This window comes from Salvelinus alpinus, chromosome 12, assembly GCF_045679555.1.
Source record: "Salvelinus alpinus chromosome 12, SLU_Salpinus.1, whole genome shotgun sequence".
In the NCBI taxonomy this organism is placed as follows: domain Eukaryota; kingdom Metazoa; phylum Chordata; class Actinopteri; order Salmoniformes; family Salmonidae; genus Salvelinus; species Salvelinus alpinus.
The window spans coordinates 7,964,613-7,985,856 of record NC_092097.1 but is presented as its reverse complement, the minus strand read 5'-3'; the positions used below and the strand labels follow the sequence as shown (position 1 = coordinate 7,985,856).

The 21,244-nt window shown below is 42.9% G+C and overlaps 1 long non-coding RNA gene across 1 annotated transcript in view; it reads right to left on the bottom strand.

The window, feature by feature from the left end:
• Positions 1-20,157, bottom strand: part of LOC139535214 (uncharacterized) — a 55,183-nt gene extending 35,026 nt beyond the window's left edge. Inside the window, exons 1-3 of the long non-coding RNA XR_011667078.1 lie at positions 20,003-20,157; positions 19,710-19,924; positions 2,347-2,476 (exon numbers count right to left, since the gene is read on the bottom strand). This is a non-coding gene — a long non-coding RNA (uncharacterized lncRNA). The remainder of the gene's footprint in view (positions 1-2,346; positions 2,477-19,709; positions 19,925-20,002) is intronic.
• Positions 20,158-21,244: the final 1,087 nt, after the last annotated feature.

Here is a 21,244-nt window from a genome sequence, read left to right as displayed (position 1 = left end):
ACTTCTCCACAACTTTGTTCCTGACCTGTTTGGAGAGCTCCTTGGTCTTCATGGTGCCGCTTGCTTGGTGGTGTTGCAGACACTGGGGCCTTTCAAAACAGGTGTATATATACTGAGATCATTTGACAGAACATGTGACACTTAGATTGCACACAGGTGGACTTTATTTAACTAATTACGTGACGTCTGAAGGTAATTGGTTGCACCAGATCTAATTTAGAGGCTTCATAGCAAAGTGGGTGAATACATATGCACACAACTTTTCAGTTAATAAATAAATAAATAAATAAATTAAACAAGATTTTTTTTTAATTTTACATCAACAATTTAGACTATTTTGTGTATGTCCATTACATGAAATCCAAATAAAAATAAATGTAACTTCTTATGGGCAGGTGGGATGGTAGCGTCCCAACTGGCCAACATCTGGTGAAATTGCAGAGTGCGAATTTCAAATTACAGAAATATAAATATTTAACATTCATGAAAATACAAGTATTATACATCAAAATAGCTTAACTGCTGTGTCAGATTTCAAAAAGGCTTTACGGCGAAAGCACACCATGCGATTATCTGAGGACAGCACCCCGCATTCAAAAACATGAAGAAAACGAATTCAACCAGGCAGGAGCAACACGAAAGTCAGAAATAGCGATATAATAAATGCCTTATCTTTGAAGATCTTCTTCTGTTGGTACTCCAAAAGGTCCCAGTTACATCACAAGCTGTCCTTTTGTTCGATAAAGTTCTTCTTTATATCCATAAAAACTCAGTTTAGCTGGCGCGCTTCATTCAATAATCCACCGGTTTCCCTCCTTCAAAATGCATACAAAATGAATCCCAAACGTTACCAATAAACTTATCCAAACAAGTCAAACAATGTTTATAATCAAACCTCAGGTACCCTAATACGTAAATAAACGATAAAATTGAAGACAGAGTATGTTCATTACCAGAGATAAATAACAAAGAACGCGCTTTCACCCACGCGCATGGAAACACTACAGCCAAAATGGGAGCCACTTAGAAAAACTACAACTTCTAGCTCATTTTTCCAAAAACGAGCCTGAAACTCTTTCTAAAGACTGTTGACATCTATTGGAAGCGCTAGGAACTGCAATCTGGGAGGACTTCGCCTCATAATAGACATGAAAGCCATTGGAAACAGTGGAAGGCTGACATTTTGGGGGGGATGGTTTGTCCTCTGGGTTTCGCCTGCCATATCAGTTCTGTTATACTCACAGACATCATTTTAACCGTTTTAGGAACTTTAGAGCGTTTTCTATCTAAATCTACCAATTATATGCATATCCTAGCTTGTGGGCCTGAGTAACAAGGCAGTTTACTTTGGGCACGCTTTTCATCCAGACGTGAAAATACTGCCACCCAAAAGAGGTTAAATTACAGATTGTAATACAACAAAAAAGGGAAAACGCCAAGGGGGATGAATACTTTTGCAAGGCACTGTAATCGTTATGGACTGGAGAGTTTTTCAGGATAAAAAATATGTGTAATGGAACTAAACACAGGCAAAATCCTAGAGGAAAACCTGATTCAGTCTGCTTTCCACCAGAGACTGGGAGATGAATTCACCTTTCAGCAGGACAATAACCAAAAACACAAGGCCAAATCTACACTAGAGTTGCTTACTAAGAAGACAGTGAATGTTTCTGGGTGGCCGGGTTACAGTTTTGACTTAAATCTGCTTGAAAGTCTTTGGCAAGACTTGAAAATGATTGTCTCGCAATGATCAACAACCACTTTGACAGAGCTTGAGGAATTTTGGAAAGAATAATGGGCAAATATTGAACAATCCAGGTGTGCCAAAGCTTTTAGAGACTTACCCAGAAAGACACAGCTTAATCGCTGCCAAAGGTGATTCTATGTATTGACTCAGGGGTATGAATACTTATGTAAATGAGATTTTTCTGTTTTTAATTTTCAATAAATGTGCTAAAATGTCTAAAAACATGTTTTCACTTTGTCATTAGGGGTTATTGTGTGTAGATGGGTGAGATGTTTTTTTTTTTTTTCATTTTGTCTTCAGGCTGTATCACAACAAAATGTGGAATAAGTCAAGGGGTATGAATACTGAAGGCATTGTATATGTTGAAATATCTGTTGAAATATCTGATATCTACAGCAGATAGATCATTTGTTGTGTGCGTGCGCGTGTGTGTGTGTGTGTGTGTGTGTGTGTGTGTGTGTGTGTGTGTGTGTGTGTGTGTGTGTGTGTGTGTGTGTGTGTGTGTGTGTGTGTGTGTGTGTGTGTGTGTGTGTGTGTGTGTGTGTGTGTGTGTGTGTGTGTGTGTGTGTGTGTGTGTGTGCCAGCATGTGTATACGTACCTTCTATCTGCTCGTTAAGCATCAGTTGATATGGAGGACAAACAGATGGACACACCCTGCATCTTGGTGGGGAAGGCAGAGACTTGGGCCTGGTGACATGCAGTGAAACGACCTTCTTAGGAGGCCAGGCCTGTTCAGAAAGAAGGTTATGCTCCTGTTAGGGACAACAGGCTTCTTATGCAACATTCATCCTCGGCTCTCTGGAAACCAAACCCTGGTTTCTGTAATACATAGGAGATCCGAAAGGAGCAGTCTGAAAGATCGTACCTGGCTAAGTTCATGGAAATTGTACTCTGACACCAGGGTCTCTTGAGTTGACTTATTCAAGTCAAAGTCTCCCTGAATGTTTTTGTTGGTTTTAGTGTTTAGTTGTGAAAATACTTAAAACATGTGTTATTATATATTCATTTTTTTTAATCTCTATAAAAATCTCAGTGAGTATAATGTGTGTGGAGGAAAATCTTTGAATGTGTTTTTAAATGTCTATTTAAATAGGAGTCTTTGTTACATTATTTTAAAATCCTCTGTGAAAGATACCACAAGGTCAAAGGTTTACATTACCTTCGACTGTGATGCCATGGGGGAACACCCCCAGCCCTTTCCTGACCTAGAATTCTCCACCGCCAGACTTTGTTACTGCAAGCTTCTAAATAATGCAACTGACATTTTGGTCTTCTTCAATAATTCAGAGTGGTTTAAGAGATTAGTTTGTGATGACCTGTCATCCATCAGTAACGAGTAAACCTTATATAATGACTCTCAATCGGGTGATCTAATCTTCACAATGTGAACCCTAACAAGGAAATTACTGGGATATATATGATCCATAGGCAAATTGGGGATTTTTTTTGTCTGTCACTTAAAGTGATTTCACATTGCTGCTTTTTCAACTGATGTGTATTCTTTTTGAATGGTACTGATTTCTTTGAAGTCAGACTGAGGTTACTGCAGTCTCTAACTTATAAATCTCTGCAGCAGACTAAATGGGTTGGAGTCCAGCAAAAGCAGGTAATGACCCAAGAGATAAAGATTGATGACTGATTACAGAGTGGTGACTCCTGCTGCGCTGCAGTATGCTGTCCCTCAAGGTTAATGACCAGACCATGTGAGGAAACCTAAGCCCGACATCTGTCCTGCTTAAGACCAGGCACCAAAGGCTGAAATGAAATTTTTCTATCCATTTTCAGATTTGTTTGTATATCGGTCCATTAATATTAGTATTTTCAATAAGTTAAAATTAAAATGTGAAAAAAATATAATCATTTGTTTATCATACCACGGTCATCAACTTTTTAATGAATTTTAACACCTAAAATGGACATACATCAATAATTTCAAAGCTTACGACATTAAATTACAAAAATGGAAAAGTGTTAAAAACTGGACGATGTTTAGTAACTTACTTGGAGAGATGGTGATTGGGTCTAAACAGGCATTTGATATTTGGTAGTCTAAATTCAGTGTACTTGTTTTAACTGCCAACTCTTCACACACCCCAACTTATTTTTGTAAGCTTCAGAAGCACCTGCATTCACAAAAGTTTATGTGGTTATCTTTAGATATGTTCTCTAGACTTGCCCAGAGGAAAATGTTGGTACACTACATCACCAAAGGTTTGTGGACATCTGCTCGTCAAACATCTCATCCCAGAGGTGTTTGATGGGGTTGAGGTCAGGGCTCTGTGCAGGCCAGTCAAGTTCTTCAAACACTGATCTCAACAAACCGGGGCATGTGACAAGTAAAATTAGATTTGATTTGAGGGGAAGACCGGTTTGCCACGGTACCCAAGTCTGCGGTGCAGGTGGTGGCAAGGCCAGCCTTTACGTAGTAGCTGACCTGTTTTTTTTGTCTCTTGGACCGGAAAACCTAATAGAAGGGGCCGGTTAGGTTAGTAAGCACAAAAACAACTGAATGTTATGTGAACTATGCAAGGGACCTAAGCTAGCGGTGTGCTAGCTGAGGTAGGCCATGTGCACATTTCACCTAGGTTAGCAGTGGAACAGCCAGCCTTGCCGCATCTCATGGACCGGATCACTGCATGGTGGGACAGGTTCAGTTACTAGGCACTACGCAACTTAATGCTAGTTGAACTAAATACGAGAGCCAAGCTAGCAATATCTAGACAGTGGTTAGCCAGGTAGCATTCGCCGTGAGGGCTTGGCTTGTAGCGTAGCTTAAGCTAGCCCCGGTCAATACTTGGTAAACCTTACAAAACTTGCAGGAGTTGTTTGAGAGCTGCCTGAGAGCTGCTTGTTTCCTATGGGGTACCGGGCCCATAATAACTCCTGAAGAAAAGTATTGCTAACCGTGTTATGCATGTGCTAGTCGATGCTTAGCCATGAGGCCTTTGTGTTAGCTACTCTGCTGAAAAAAACAGCAAACATCAGCATAGGCTGGTCAGCCATCCTAACCAGCTAGACCATGCTGGTTAGACCGGCACTGACCAACATGGACCAGCTTGAAATTTAGGCTAGTCTATGCTGTTTTTTTCAGCAGGGTAGCTAGGGTTCACCCAGTGGGCTAATATTCTCGCAATAGCTAGCATCGTGTTCGCCGAAGAAATAGCATTGCTTCTTAGGTCTTGATAGTCTCTTTTGACCATAGCACGCGAGGTGTAAACCAGTCAGTTTAGCCAACGAAACTAGTAAATGTTAGATGTACTAAATGAGAGAACAAGCTGGCAATTCCTCCGTAGGTGGAAGAGCCTGTAGCAGCTGGATTCTCAGCATCATTGAGCTGCCAGCCCAAAAGCAAGGGGGTACGAGTGCCTACCTCAGGCGGAGTAGCAGTGGCTATTATTAGTTATTATTATTAGAACCGGGGGAGTCAAGTTGGGCCACAGTCAAGCCACTGTTACCCTTCCTTAGTCCCCAATTTGTGGAAAAAGACCTGTTAACCCAGTAGTACATGCTGTGAATTAGCCTTGACAGGTGTGTGCCAGCTTATTAGATGCCTCACGACTAATGGCTAGCTGAAGTGAGAACTGTATATAAACACTATAGCTGTGGTGGGCTAGTGTAGGTGTTAGCTAGCTAGCAACCAGCTTGTGGGCTACAGTTGTTATAGCTAGCATAGTGCTAGCCGAAAAGAGAACCGCGTGGGTATTCGTCTTCAGGTAGAACATCTCCCACGACCGTAATGCCGAGAGGCTAAACCCGTCAGTCTAGTCAACACAAACGAGTGAAAGTAGGTTGTACTACACAAGGGGCAATGGTACTGCCTGATTAGGTATGGAACTCGTTCCGAGTTAGCTAGCAATGCTTATGCTAATGTATGTGTTGGTAAGAACCAGGTAAAAACACAGGGAGAGGTGCATGCGTGTACCGATAGGACGCTTGGGGAGAGAGTAGCTCTATTTTGTACCGTCAAGACTGAGGTTATAAAGAAACCAGACATAGTTTAAATGAAGCCTTTAAAATCTACATATCAATACAGTGGGGAGAACAAGTATTTGATACACTGACAATTTTGCAGGTTTTCCTACTTACAAAGCATGTAGAGGTCTGTAATTTTTATCATAGGTACACTTCAACTGTGAGAGACGGAATCTAAAACAAAAATCCAGAAAATCACATTGTATGATTTTTAAGTAATTAATTTGCATTTTAAGGCATGACATAAGTATTTGATACATCAGAAAAGCAGAACTGAATATTTGGTACAGAAACCTTAGTTTGCAATTACAGAGATCATACGTTTCCTGTAGTTCTTGACCAGGTTTGCACACACTGCAGCAGGGATTTTGGCCCACTCCTCCATACAGACCTTCTCCAGATCCTTCAGGTTTCGGGGCTGTCGCTGGGCAATACGGACTTTCGGCTCCCAAAGATTTTCTATTGGGTTCAGGTCTGGAGACTGGCTAGGCCACTCCAGGACCTTGAGATGCTTCTTACGGAGCCACTCCTTAGTTGCCCTGGCTGTGTGTTTCGGGTCGTTGTCATGCTGGAAGACCCAGCCACGACCCATCTTCAATGCTCTTACTGAGGGAAGGAGGTTGTTGGTCAAGATCTCGCGATACATGGCCCCATCCATCCTCCCCTCAATACGATGCAGTCGTCCTGTCCCCTTTGCAGAAAAGCATCCCCAAAGAATGATGTTTCCACCTCCATGCTTCACGGTTGGGATGGTGTTCTTGGGGTTGTACTCATCCTTCTATTCCTCCAAACACGGCGAGTGGAGTTTAGAGCAAAAGGCTCTATTTTTGTCTCATCAGACCACATGACCTTCTCCCATTCCTCCTCTGGATCATCCAGATGGTCATTGGCAAACTTCAGACGGGCCTGGACATGCGCTGGCTTGAGCAGGGGGACCTTGCGTGCGCTGCAGGATTTTAATCCATGACGGCGTAGTGTGTTACTAATGGTTTTCTTTGAGACTGTGGTCCCAGCTCTCTTCAGGTCATTGACCAGGTCCTGCCGTGTAGTTCTGGGCTGATCCCTCACATTCCTCATGATCATTGATGCCCCACGAGGTGAGATCTTGCATGGAGCCCCAGACCGAGGGTGATTGACCGTCATCTTGAACTTCTTCCATTTTCTAATAATTGTGCCAACAGTTGTTGCCTTCTCACCAAGCTGCTTGGCTATTGTCCTGTAGCCCATCCCAGCCTTGTACAGGTCTACAATTTATCCCTGATGTCCTTACACAGCTCTCTGGTCTTGGCCATTGTGGAGAGGTTGGAGTCTGTTTGATTGAGTGTGTGGACAGGTGTCTTTTATACAGGTAACGAGTTCAAACAGGTGCAGTTAATACAGGTAATGAGTGGAGAACAGGAGGGCTTCTTAAAGAAAAACTAACAGGTCTGTGAGAGCCGGAATTCTTACTGGTTGGTAGGTGATCAAATACTTATGTCATGCAATAAAATGCAAATTAATTACTTAAAAATCATACAATGTGATTTTCTGGATTTTTGTTTTAGATTCCGTCTCTCACAGTTGAAGTGTACCTATGATAAAAATGACAGACCTCTACATGCTTTGTAAGTAGGAAAACCTGCAAAATCGGCAGTGTATCAAATACTTGTTCTCCCCACTGTATATCACTAAGTAACCAGGAGAGAGTGAGCCAATCTGAGTCCATCTGTGAGTAAAGAGACCCTGAGACTCGAGCCCAACATGCCATGGCTTCCCTTATAAGAAAAGACAAAGAACAACTTGGAGAAGCAAATAAGAGCAGCGAACAGCTCAAGGATATCCAGGAAAACATAGCTAAAATGCTCTCAAAGCCAAAATAAACAAACTGTTACAATCTGTTGTTAAAAAAGTTGATTTGGTCGAAAGGAAAGTAGAGTCTACCGAGTCAGATATGCATATACAGTACCGGCGAGTGGATGAGCAAGACAACAAAATTGGCCTTCTGGAAACAAAGGTGCAAACTGTAGAAGATGAACTGGATCAGCTAGAAAGACCGGGACAAAATAATTGTCCTTGGCATGGATGTGTCGCAGGAAGAACTGGAGTGATGCCATCGGATCGGCGTGAAGCAGAAGAACACTAAATACCCTTGCGTGGTAATCTTTAAGCCATGGAACTATCAGACCAAAGTCAACATTCTGAGGGCACAGATCCAGGGCCAGTACATTCGATTTGTCCAGGATCTATCTGCTAGACTGAGGAAAAAACTCCAGCCATTCATTCCTATCAGACAGTCACTGGAGGAAAAAGTCTGAACTCCGATTCCCAGCAGTACTATGGGTATAAAAGGGAACACAGAAAATGGCGTTCACAAGCGCCGATAAAGCCGTGAACCGGATGCAGGAAACCTTTCCATTTGAAAGAGAGCCCAGTGCCCTGAGGAGTGGCAGAAGCAGAAAAAATAGACAAGCACACCAGGCTACATACAGTGATACCCAAGACCAGCTGATCATAAGTTCAGACAATATTCCTTCCCCCAATACAATGTAGACTCTATTGTCCCCAAGTATCCGTTCTTCTCTAGGAAGTAACGATAGAATTAACCGATGTCAATGAGATACATGGACACTGAAAGGACAATGTAATAGAGTATAAGTAGCATGGACTGTAAGTCAATAATTGTCAATAATGGTTCTATAGATGTGAGGGTCTGTGGGCGAGAAGGTGTGAGTGGCTGTATGTGTGGGTATGTGTCTGTGCATATGAATGGGAGAGTGAGGGAGGGTGAATGACGACGTGTGTGGCATTCTCTCAACCAGCTTCATGAGGTATCAAATCAAATCAAATTTTATTTGTCACATACACATGGTTAGCAGATGTTAATGCGAGTGTAGCGAAATGCTTGTGCTTCTAGTTCCGACAATGCAGTAATATCCAACGAGTAATTTAACCTAACAATTTCACAACAATTACCTTATACACACAAGTGTAAAGGAATGAATAAGAATATGTACATAAAAATATATGAATGAGTGATGGTATAGAACGGCATAGGCAAGATGCAGTAGATGGAATAGAGTACAGTATGTACATATGAGATGAGTAATGTAGGGTATGTAAACATATAAAGTGGCATTGTTTAAAGTGGCTAGTGATACATTACATCAAGATGTCACCTGGAATGCATTTAAATTAGCAGGTGTGCCTTGTTAAAAGTTAATTTGTGGAATTTCTTTCCTTCTTAATGCATTTGAGCCAATCACTTGTGTTCTTCAAGTGCAGTCGCAAAAAACATTAAGCGCTATGATGAAACTGTCTCTCATGAGGACCGCCACAGGAAAGACCCAGAGTTACCTCTGCAGCAGAGGATAAGTTCATTATATTTACCAGCCTCAGAAATTGCAGCCAAAATAAATGCTTCACAGAGTTCAACTAACAGACACATCTCAACATCAACTGCTCAGAGGAGACTGCATGAATCAGGCCTTCGTGGTCGATTTGCTGCAAAGAAACCACTACTAAAAGGATACCAATAAGAAGAAGAGACTTGCTTGGGCCAAGAAACACAAACAATGGACATTAGACCAGTGGAAATCTATCCTTTGGTCTGATTAGTCCAAATTTGAGATTTTTGGTTCCAATCGCCATGTCTTTGTGAAATGCAGAGTAGGGGAACGGATGATCTCCGCATGTTTGGTTCCCAACGTGAAGCATGGAGGAGGAGGTGTGATGTTGTGGGGGTGCTTTGCTGATGACAGTCAGTGAGTTATTTAGAATTCATGGCACACTTAACTAGCATGGCTACCACAGTATTCTGCAGCGATACACAATCCCATCTGGTTTGAGCTTAGTGGCACTATAATATAATCAACTTCCGGCGCCGAAAAGAGATGGCCGCCTCGCTTCGCGTTCCTTGGAAAATATGCAGTATTTTGTTTTTTTATGTGTTATTTCTTACATCGGTACCCCAGGTAATCTTAGGTTTCATTACATACAGTCGGGAGGAACTACTGAATATACGATTAACGTCAACTCATCATCGTTCCTACCAGGAATATGACTTTCCCGAAACGGATCCAGTGTTTTGCCTTCCACCCAATACAATGGATCTGATCCCAGCCGGCGACCCTGTGCGACGCCGTAAAAGGGGCAAACGAGGCGGTCTCGTGGTCAGGCTTCGGAGACGGGCACATCGCGGTCCACTCCCTAGCATACTACTCGCCAATGTCCAGTCTCTTGACAATAAGGTTGATGAAATCCGAGCACGGGTAGCATTCCAGAGAGACATCAGGGATTGCAACGTGCTCTGCTTCACGGAAACATGGCTAACTCAAGAGACGCTAACGGAGTCGGTGCAGCCAGCTGGTTTCTTCATGCATCGCGCCGACAGAAACAAACATCTTTCTGGTAAGAAGAGGGGCGGGGGGGTATGCCTTATGATTAACGAGACGTGGTGTGATCATCATAACAACATACAGGAACTCAAGTCATTCTGTTCACCTGATCTAGAACTCCTCACAATCAAATGTCGACCGCATTATCTACCAAGGGAATTCTCTTCAATCATAATCACAGCCGTATATATTCCCCCCCAAGCAGACACATCGATGGCCCTGAACGAACTTTATCTGACTCTTTGTAAACTGGAAACCACACACCCTGAGGCTGCATTCATCGTAGCTGGGGATTTTAACAAGGCTAATCTAAAAACAAAACTCCCTAAATTCTATCAGCATATCGATTGTGCTACCAGGGCTGGAAAAACCCTAGATCATTGTTATACTAATTTCCGCGACGCATATAAGGCCCTCCCCCGCCCCCCTTTCGGAAAAGCTGACCACGACTCCATTTTGTTGATTCCAGCCTACAAACAGAAACTAAAACAACAAGCTCCCGCGCTCAGGTCTGTTCAACGCTGGTCCGACCAATCTGAATCCACGCTTCAAGACTGCTTCGATCACGCGGATTGGAATATGTTCCGCATTGCGTCCAACAACAATATTGACGAATATGCTGATTCGGTGAGCGAGTTCATTAGGAAGTGCATTGACGATGTCGTACCCACAGCAACGATTAAAACATTCCCAAACCAGAAACCGTGGATTGACGGCAGCATTCGCGTGAAACTGAAAGCGCGAACCACTGCTTTTAACCAGGGCAAGGTGACCGGAAGCATGACCGAATACAAACAGTGTAGCTATTCTCTCCGCAAGGCAATCAAACAGGCTAAGTCCCAGTACAGAGACAAAATCGAGTCGCAATTCAACAGCTCAGACACAAGAGGTATGTGGCAGGGTCTACAGTCAATCACGGATTACAAAAAGAAAACCAGCCCCGTCGCGGACCAGGATGTCTTGCTCCCAGACAGGCTAAACAACTTTTTTGCCCGCTTTGAGGACAATACAGTGCCACTGACACGGCCCCCTACCAAAACCTGCGGGCTCTCCTTCACTGCAGCCGAGGTGAGTAAAACATTTAAACGTGTTAACCCTCGCAAGGCTGCAGGCCCAGACGGCATTCCCAGCCGCGTCCTCAGAGCATGCGCAGACCAGCTGGCTGGTGTGTTTACGGACATATTCAATCAATCCTTATCCCAGTCTGCTGTTCCCACATGCTTCAAGAGGGCCACCATTGTTCCTGTTCCCAAGAAAGCTAAGGTAACTGAGCTAAACGACTACCGCCCCGTAGCACTCACTTCCGTCATCATGAAGTGCTTTGAGAGACTAGTCAAGGACCATATCACCTCCACCCTACCGGACACCCTAGACCCACTCCAATTTGCTTACCGACCCAATAGGTCCACAGACGACGCAATCGCAACCACACTGCACACTGCCCTAACCCATCTGGACAAGAGGAATACCCATGTGAGAATGCTGTTCATCGATTACAGCTCAGCATTTAACACCATAGTACCCTCCAAACTCGTCATCAAGCTCGAGACCCTGGGTCTCGACCCCGCCCTGTGCAACTGGGTGCTGGACTTCCTGACGGGCCGCCCCCAGGTGGTGAGGGTAGGTAACAACATCTCCACCCCGCTGATCCTCAACACTGGGGCCCCACAAGGGTGCGTTCTGAGCCCTCTCCTGTACTCCCTGTTCACCCACGACTGCGTGGCCATGCACGCCTCCAACTCAATCATCAAGTTTGCGGATGACACTACAGTGGTAGGCTTGATTACCAACAACGACGAGACGGCCTACAGGGAGGAGGTGAGGGCCCTCGGAGTGTGGTGTCAGGAAAATAACCTCACACTCAACGTCAACAAAACAAAGGAGATGATTGTGGACTTCAGGAAACAGCAGAGGGAGCACCCCCCTATCCACATCGACGGGTCAGTAGTGGAGAAGGTGGAAAGTTTTAAGTTCCTCGGTGTACACATCACGGACAAACTGAATTGGTCCACCCACACAGACAGCGTTGTGAAGAAGGCGCAGCAGCGCCTCTTCAACCTCAGGAGGCTGAAGAAATTCGGCTTGTCACCAAAAGCACTCACAAACTTCTACAGATGCACAATCGAGAGCATCCTGTCGGGCTGTATCACCGCCTGGTACGGCAACTGCTCCGCCCACAACCGTAAGGCTCTCCAGAGGGTAGTGAGGTCTGCAGAACGCATCACCGGGGGCAAACTACCTGCCCTCCAGGACACCTACACCACCCGATGTCACAGGAAGGCCATAAAGATCATCAAGGACAACAACCACCCAAGCCACTGCCTGTTCACCCCGCTATCATCCAGAAGGCGAGGTCAGTACAGGTGCATCAAAGCAGGGACCGAGAGACTGAAAAACAGCTTCTATCTCAAGGCCATCAGACTGTTAAACAGCCACCACTAACATTTAGCGGCCGCTGCCAACATACTGACTCAACTCCAGCCACTTTAAAAATGGGAATTGATGGAAATTATGTAAAAATGTACCACTAGCCACTTTAAACAATGCCACTTAATATAATGTTTACATACCCTACATTACCCATCTCATATGTATATACTGTACTCTATATCATCTACTGCATCTTGCCATCTTTATGTAATACATGTACCACTAGCCACTTTAAACTATGCCACTTTATGTTTACATACCCTACAGTACTCATCTCATATGTATATACCGTACTCTATACCATCTACTGCATCTTGCCATGCCGTTCTGTACCACCACTCATTCATATATCTTTATGTACATATTCTTTATCCCTTTACACTTGTGTGTGTGTATAAGGTAGTAGTTGTGGAATTGTTAGGTTAGATTACTTGTTGGTTATTACTGCATTGTCGGAACTAGAAGCACAAGCATTTCGCTACACTCGCATTAACATCTGCTAACCATGTGTATGTGACTAATAAAATTTGATTTGATTTGATTAGTTTTTCAACAGGACAATGACCCAAAACACACCACCAGGCTGTGTAAGGGCTATTTGACCAATAATTAGAATGGAGTGCTGCATAAGATGACCTGGCCTCCACAAGGTAAGAAAAGTTATTCAAGAATTGATTACATTTTTATTTCCAAAAGTGCACTCAATAATTTACTGGATTCAACATTTTATGAAATAGTGATATCAGATCATTCTCTGATATCATGCTTAATTACACCAATAGAAAATATGTTTAGAGACAGAATTTGGGGAATGAACAGACCACATTTTTTGGAGCCAAATTTTATTAAATATATATACCAAATTGTTGTAATCTTTACCATTAAAAATGTAGACAGAGGACAGAGAAAAGCTGACCCCGGTTAATTTGGGATACCTTTTGTCACACCCTGATCTGTTTCACCTTTCCTCATTATTGTCTCCACCCCCTCCAGGTGTCGCTTGTTTTCCCCAGTGTATTTATCCCTGTGTTTCCTGTCTCTCTGTGCCAGTTCGTCTTGTATGTTCCAAGTCAACCAGCGGTTTTCCCGTACGCCTGCCTTTGCTATTCTCCTTTTTCTAGTCCTCTCGGTTTTGACCCTTGTCTGTTCTGGACTCTGTACCCGCCTGTCTGACCATTCTGCCTGCCTTGACCTCGAGCCTGCCTGCCACTCTGTACCTTTTCCTCCACAAGGAAGAGAGGAGAGAATTACCAGAGTATGGGCGAATGGCTCCTTATAAGAAGGGAGGGGCTCACATCATTCACCACTCGACCCGTTTGTCACCGACAGGCATTGTGTGATTGGTTCTTCGTGCACTGATCCGCCTGGAGCTAATCCCCATAGTGAGATATTGAAACGTGTATTTGAAAGATAACTGATTAAACAAATACCCTTTCAACTGAGCATCCCAGCACAAATAGTGTTTGTGAATCATTACTCTGTCACACTTTTTCATTGGGAACATAATTATCTCCAGGTTTTTCATTCACACCTTATTTACCTTAATTCTGGTGTGCATCATATGAAGGCCAACCTGTCACTTCAGAGACCATACAATAAGAGATCACGTTCAAGGTCCTTTCTGAAATGACTATTGATCTTAACGTAGACCAACGTAAAGGCATTGCTCCATTGGACAGTTGGTGTGTCTTGCACAAATGTTGCATTCACTATCAAGCTATGTGATCACTTAGCCATCACGATGAGAATCTCTATTAGTGTGCTCAGTGTTTTGAGGTGACATCCGGTGGAATTTAATGTTTACTCTAAAGGCTCAATTTATGTATGTCACAGCTAAAGGTTTGTATAAAGGTATGAGCTTGCGGCTTCTGTCTTCAGTGGAACGTAGTACGTAGGGTGGTTGCATGAGGAAGTTAGCAAACAAGGGCTTATGGAGCCTGTGACAAGGAAGCTTGAGCCACTTCCTGGCAAGGTTACCTGGATAACGTAAGATAGAAATATACTGTGTAGAAACGACATGAACCAGTCATGAACCAGTCATGCAGTAATGCTTCAATGCCTCAGGATGTCACCCCAAACACTGTGAAACACAATAAGAGAGTTGTGTGATCACATAGATTGATCGTCAACCCAACATTTATGCAAAACACACCAACTCATAGAGCTGACAAAGTCATTTAGAAAAGGGAATGTCAGGTTTATGAGTTGGTGTGTTTTGCATAAATGTTGGGTTGACGATCAATCTATGTGATCACACAACTCTCTTATTGTGTTTCACAGTGTTTGGGGTGACATCCTGAGGCATTGAAGCATTACTGCATGACTGGTTCATTTCAGTTTCAATAAATAGTACATAATACTGTGGAATATAAATGTCAAATTGATTTGACACTGAGGATGTCCATTTTTTTGTTGTTGAAAGGTACAATAAATTAAATATTCCCTAAACATAATCCAGTTACGAGAGCCCTTCATAATCCTTTCATAATTTCATGATCTGACTGATGGTCAAACATCAGGGATCAGCCCTACAACGGCCAGATTTAGAGGCTGGCTAAGGTCCACGCCACTCTGTCTGCCGCTGTATGAGTTTCCGGGTTGGTATTTCAGGAGATAAATAACTGAACATCCCTTACATGAGACAGCCAGCTGTTTACTAGCTCTGTAACCTTTCTATAAGGTCAGCCCGTGTACAGAATTTACTGAGCCTGGGTACAGAATATAATAAAATATACCGTAATATTACTTTATTAGTCCATGTCCACAGAGATGTAAATTCACAAAGATGTGTGAAAGTGCCTTCCACAAACATGAAGGTGTCTCTAAAACTTAACCTAATGGTTTTAGTGCTTTACATAAAATGAGACCAGTGAAAATGAAACTTCAGCCATGCATAATTCAAGGATTTCGAGAGGCAACAAAGGTTCGATTCACTTCCCTTTTTTCCAGTTACCGTATATGCATTGAAAAGCAGAAGAGTGGGTGTATCCGGGGCACACAGGGTGAATGGTGCAGCACGTACTCACTCAGAGGAAGCTATTGAGAGGCTTTTACACACCATCCCCAGTGTTCACAGAGAATGTGGATACGACAGTGAGTCAGCAGCCACACTCAATATGCAGGTCAAGACCATGCCATTTAAATCCCCAGTGATAAGAGAAACAACATAATAGTATGTGCACATTGTTCAGTCTGTGTGCAAGCGCTTTGTGAAAACTGATGATGATGCTGCAGTTGTGAAGCTAAAAAAGGGGTTCTGAACACATTTGATTGATTGATTGGATTGATTGAGGCCTGTATTTTTTGCTTGTATGTGTAGCCTGCTGATTTTGTGAGTGCTATGGTGTGTAAGAAATTAAAAGATGACTGGTATGTGTGCAATATACAGTAAGCTACAAAATGTGGGCAAGCCTGTACTGTAAATCAACATTGTAGCTGGTTTTTGACTATACTGATTAGACTGCATTGCATTACATGGTGCACTGAGAATTCAACAGAACCCCTTTTTGTATTAGTTAGTGTTCTGCCAGCTTAATCTAAATTCTGGCCATATAACTACAGTATGGCTCGCTAACCTTGACTGGAGCAAATGGATTACCAGGCTGGTAATTGAAAATGAAAATCACAGCCACAATATTAACAGTCACAATTCATTTCAGATCAAATTAAGTATGAAGTAATCATCTCCACATCTCACATTCATCTCAGGTCTCAATTATAAACTGTAGTCAGTTTCATGATTCATGTGATACCTTTGTAATGGAAAAGGATTACATTTCAAATCATGCAGCTTTGAATGAGGAGTGCAGCATATCTTTTCAATGGACTCTAGCAGTGTATGCCACTACAGACAAGTTTATCGATACAGTGCATTCGGAAAGTATTAAGACCCCTTGACTTTTTCCTCATTGTTATATTACAGCCTTATTCTAAAATGGATTAAATAAAAATCATTCCTCATCAATTTATACACAATACCCCATAATGGCAAAGCGAAAACAGTTTAGATTTTTTTTGCAAATTTATTACAAATAAAAAACAGAAATACCTTATTTACACAAGTTTTCAGACCCTTTGCTAAGAGACTCAAAATTGAGCTCAGGTGCATCCTGTTTCCATTGATCATCCTTGAGATGTTTCTACAACTTGATTGGAGTCCACCTGTGGTAAATTCAATTGATTAGACATGATTTGGAAAGGCACACACATGTCTATATAAGGTCCCACAGTTGACAGTGCATGTCAGAGCAAAAACCAAGCCATGAGGTCGAAGGAATTGTCCGTAGAACTCCGAGACAGAATTGTGTCGAGGCACAGATCTGGGGAAGGGTACTAAACATTTCTGCAGCATTGAAGGTCCCCAAGAACACAGTGGCCTCCATCATTCTTAAGTAGAAGAAGTTTGTAACCACCAAGACTCTTCCTAGAGTTGGCCGCTCTGCCAAATTGAGCAATCGGGGGAGAAGGGCCTTGGTCAGGGAGGTGACCAAGAACCTGATGGTCACTCTGACAGAGCTCCAGAGCTCCTCTGTGGAGAAGGGAGAACCTTCCAAAAGGACAACCATCTCTGCAGCACTCCACCAATCAGGACTTTATGGTAGAGTGGCCAGATGGAAGCCACTCTTCATTAAAAGGCACATGACAGCCCGCTTGGAGTTTACCAAAAGGCAACTGAAGGACTCTCAGACCATGAGAAACAATATTCTCTGGTCTGATGAAACCAAGATTGAACTATTTGGCCTGCATGCGAAGCGTCACATCTGGAGGAAACCTGACACCATTCCTACGGTGAAGCATGGTGGTGGCAGCCTCATGCTGTGGGGATGATGTTCAGCGGCAGGGACTGGGAGACTAGTCAGGATTGAGGGCAAGATGAACTGAGCGAAGTACAGACCGATCACTTGATGAAAACCTGCTCCAGAGCGCTCAGGACTTCAGACTTGGGAAAAGGTTCACCTTCCAACAGGACAAAGACCCTAAGCACACAGCCAAGACAACACAGGAGTGCCTTCAGGACAAGTCTCTGAATGTCCTTGAGTGGCCCAGCCAGAGCCCGGATTTGAACCCAATCGATCATCTCTGGAGAGACCTTAAAATAGCTGTGCAGCGATGCTCCCCATCCAACCTGACAGAGCTTGAGAGGATCTGCAGAGAAGAATGGGAGAAACTCCCTAAATACAGGTGTGCCAAGCTCGTAGCGACTTACATCAGAAGACTCGAGGGTGTAATCGCTGCCAAAGGTGCTTCAACAAAGTACTGAGTAAAGGGTCTGAATACTTGTGTAAATGTGATATTTCAGTTAATACATTTGCAAAAATGTCTAAAAAACTGTTTTGCTTTGTCATTATGAGGGTATTGTGTGTAGATTTGAGGAGGAAAAAAATATTTTATAATTTTTAAAATAAGGCTGTAAAGTAACAAAATGTGGAAAAAGTCAAGGGGTCTGAATAATTTCTGAATGCACTGTATTGCCATCCAATACTTTCTTTGGAAATATATAGTAGTCACAATAATTATCATTGAATAGCTCTTGGCTTTCAGAGAATATACAGTGGGGAGAACAAGTATTTGATACACTGCCGATTTTGCAGGTTTTCCTACTTACAAAGCATGTAGAGGTCTGTCATTTTTATCATAGGTACACTTCAACTGTGAGAGACGGAATCTAAAACAAAAATCCAGAAAATCACATTGTATGATTTTTAAATAATTAATTTGCATTTTATTGCATGACATAAGTATTTGATCACCTACCAACCAGTAAGAATTCCGGCTCTCACAGACCTGTTAGTTTTTCTTTAAGAAGCCCTCCTGTTCTCCACTCATTACCTGTATTAACTGCACCTGTTTGAACTCGTTACCTGTATAAAAGACACCTGTCCACACACTCAATCAAACAGATTCCAACCTCTCCACAATGGCCAAGACCAGAGAGCTGTGTAAGGACATCAGGGATAAAATTGTAGACCTGCACAAGGCTGGGATGGGCTACAGGACAATAGGCAAGCAGCTTGGTGAGAAGGAAACAACTGTTGGCGCAATTATTAGAAAATGGAAGAAGTTCAAGATGACGGTCAATCACCCTCGGTCTGGGGCTCCATGCAAGATTTCACCTCGTGGGGCATCAATGATCATGAGGAAGGTGAGGGATCAGCCCAGAACTACACGGCAGGACCTGGTCAATGACCTGAAGAGAGCTGGGACCACAGTCTCAAAGAAAACCATTAGTAACACACTACGCCGTCATGGATTAAAATCCTGCAGCGCACGCAAGGTCCCCCTGCTTAAGCCAGTGCATGTCCAGGCCCGTCTGAAGTTTGCCAATGACCATCTGGATGATCCAGAGGAGGAATGGGAGAAGGTCATGTGGTCTGATGAGACAAAAATAGAGCTTTTTGGTCTAACTCCACTCGCCGTGTTTGGAGGAAGAAGAAGTATGAGTACAACCCCAAGAACACCATCCCAACCGTGAAGCATGGAGGTGGAAACATCATTCTTTGGGGATGCTTTTCTGCAAAGGGGACAGGACGACTGCACCGTATTGAGGGGAGGATGGATGGGGCCATGTATCGCGAGATCTTGGCCAACAACCTCCTTCCCTCAGTAAGAGCATTGAAGATGGGTCGTGGCTGGGTCTTCCAGCATGACAACGACACGAAGCACACAGCCATGGCAACTAAGGAGTGGCTCCGTAAGAAGCATCTCAAGGTCCTGGAGTGGCCTAGCCAGTCTCCAGACCTGAACCCAATAGAAAATCTTTGGAGGGAGCTGAAAGTCCGTATTGCCCAGCGACAGCCCCGAAACCTGAAGGATCTGGAGAAGATCTGTAGGGAAGAGTGGGCCAAAATCCCTGCTGCAGTGTGTGCAAACCTAGTCAAGAACTACAGGAAACGTATGATCTCTGTAATTGCAAACAAAGGTTTCTGTACCAAATATTAAGTTCTGCTTTTCTGATGTATCAAATACTTATGTCATGCAATAAAATGCAAATTAATTACTTAAAAATCATACAATGTGATTTTCTGGATTTTTGTTTTAGATTCCGTCTCTCATAGTTGAAGTGTTCCTATGATAAAAATTACAGACCTCTACATGCTTTGTAAGTAGGAAAACCTGCAAAATCGGCAGTGTATCAAATACTTGTTCTCCCCACTGTAGGTCACTTTAGGATGGTGTAAAGACTTACTTGACTTAACCTTGGCGCCTATAAGAAGCATTGGCCGTTGACAAATGTTCTCCATCTCTCTCAGTTAGGGGCAAGTTTTTTCCAGGTCACAGGTCACGGTTGAGGCCGTTGTCAGACATTTCTGCCTAGAAGTCTCTCTTCCTCTTGGTGTGGAATTTCCTCAGTTGCACTCAGACCTGGTTGCACAGCATTGCGTGGGAACATGCAAAATTGCCCTGAGGACAGGTTGGGACATGTTGCATCATCTCATCATAAAGACCGTACCCAAAATGAGCATATTCAATGAAAAATACCTGTTTTTCGTTTCTTCAGCCCTAACGGTTTAGGCTTAGCCTATATGGAAGGCCTAATTCATTATGTCCTGAAGTGAAAGTCCAAATGCCACACGAAAGTAGTCACTCAGTTTCCCTGCAGTCATTAAACTCTTATCAGTAGACTAAAGTGTAACCACTTTAGGTCCAAAGATTCAGGTCCAAAGATTCAGATGGAATCCTTTATTGCTTTGACAGCAATACAACTCTAATCAGGGTTTACTTGTATTTCCCCATATTGCAATTGCAGTAAAAAGTATGGCCAATCAAAAAACAACAGAAAATACCCTTAGGGTGAGGCTTCTGCTTTTGTTTCTGGTTGCATATGCCACTAAACCATCATTATGATACAGGCCTTATCAATGTTATTTTCTTCATGGAGTAGCCTATTTATAGCCTTATTTTCATTCAGGTTAACTAAAACCCAACTCCGTAATTTCCCCTCTTAGACCAGCAGGACAACATCAAAACCGTAAACAAGCCCTAGGATGGGCCTACTAAAGAAAATGGATTAACATGTAAACTAGTGGGCTGTTGTGGTGACCATATTACCACCACACCAGCGGTCGTGACCACAGTAAAATTGTACTTGAACAAAGAGGTTCAAGAACAGGTTGAGCGGTAAACATGGTCATTGTGGATGTTGTGTCAAAGCCTCACAACAAAATGGACAGCTCATTCTAAGGTGATGATTAATTCAAGACACCCACATGCATATTAGAGCTTCTGCATAGGCATATACTGTGTTTGAGACCAAGCCTGAAAAAAAACCTGAATTCAAAATAATGATTGTGCCGTCATACAATGCATAGCCTCCCACATATTACACATGGCAGAAAAACATTTTTAAAATACTGATTTTAGATATCTTGGTACATAATTGGTTTTGCCTAAATTAAACAAATTCAGAGTTAGTCTACAAGTACAGTGTATTTGATTTTGAATAGCCTAGTTATAGGGCATTTTTTATAATTAGTAGGTTGACATTAGCCTACCTTTTAGATACAGAATATCTCCTCCCCTCTCTCCTTCATTCCTTTTTCCAGCATGCAGAGAGAGGGGCTGTCAACAGTTTAATGAAATATGTTTTGTTGTGGAAACATGTTACTATCAATGTCCTCGAACAGACTTCACTTGGTTTCCCAAATTAAGCACTGGGTAGCTGCCGGGACAGGGTTGGAGAGCCCATGGCATACAGAGTTTGGGCCGAAAAATCACCTGTCA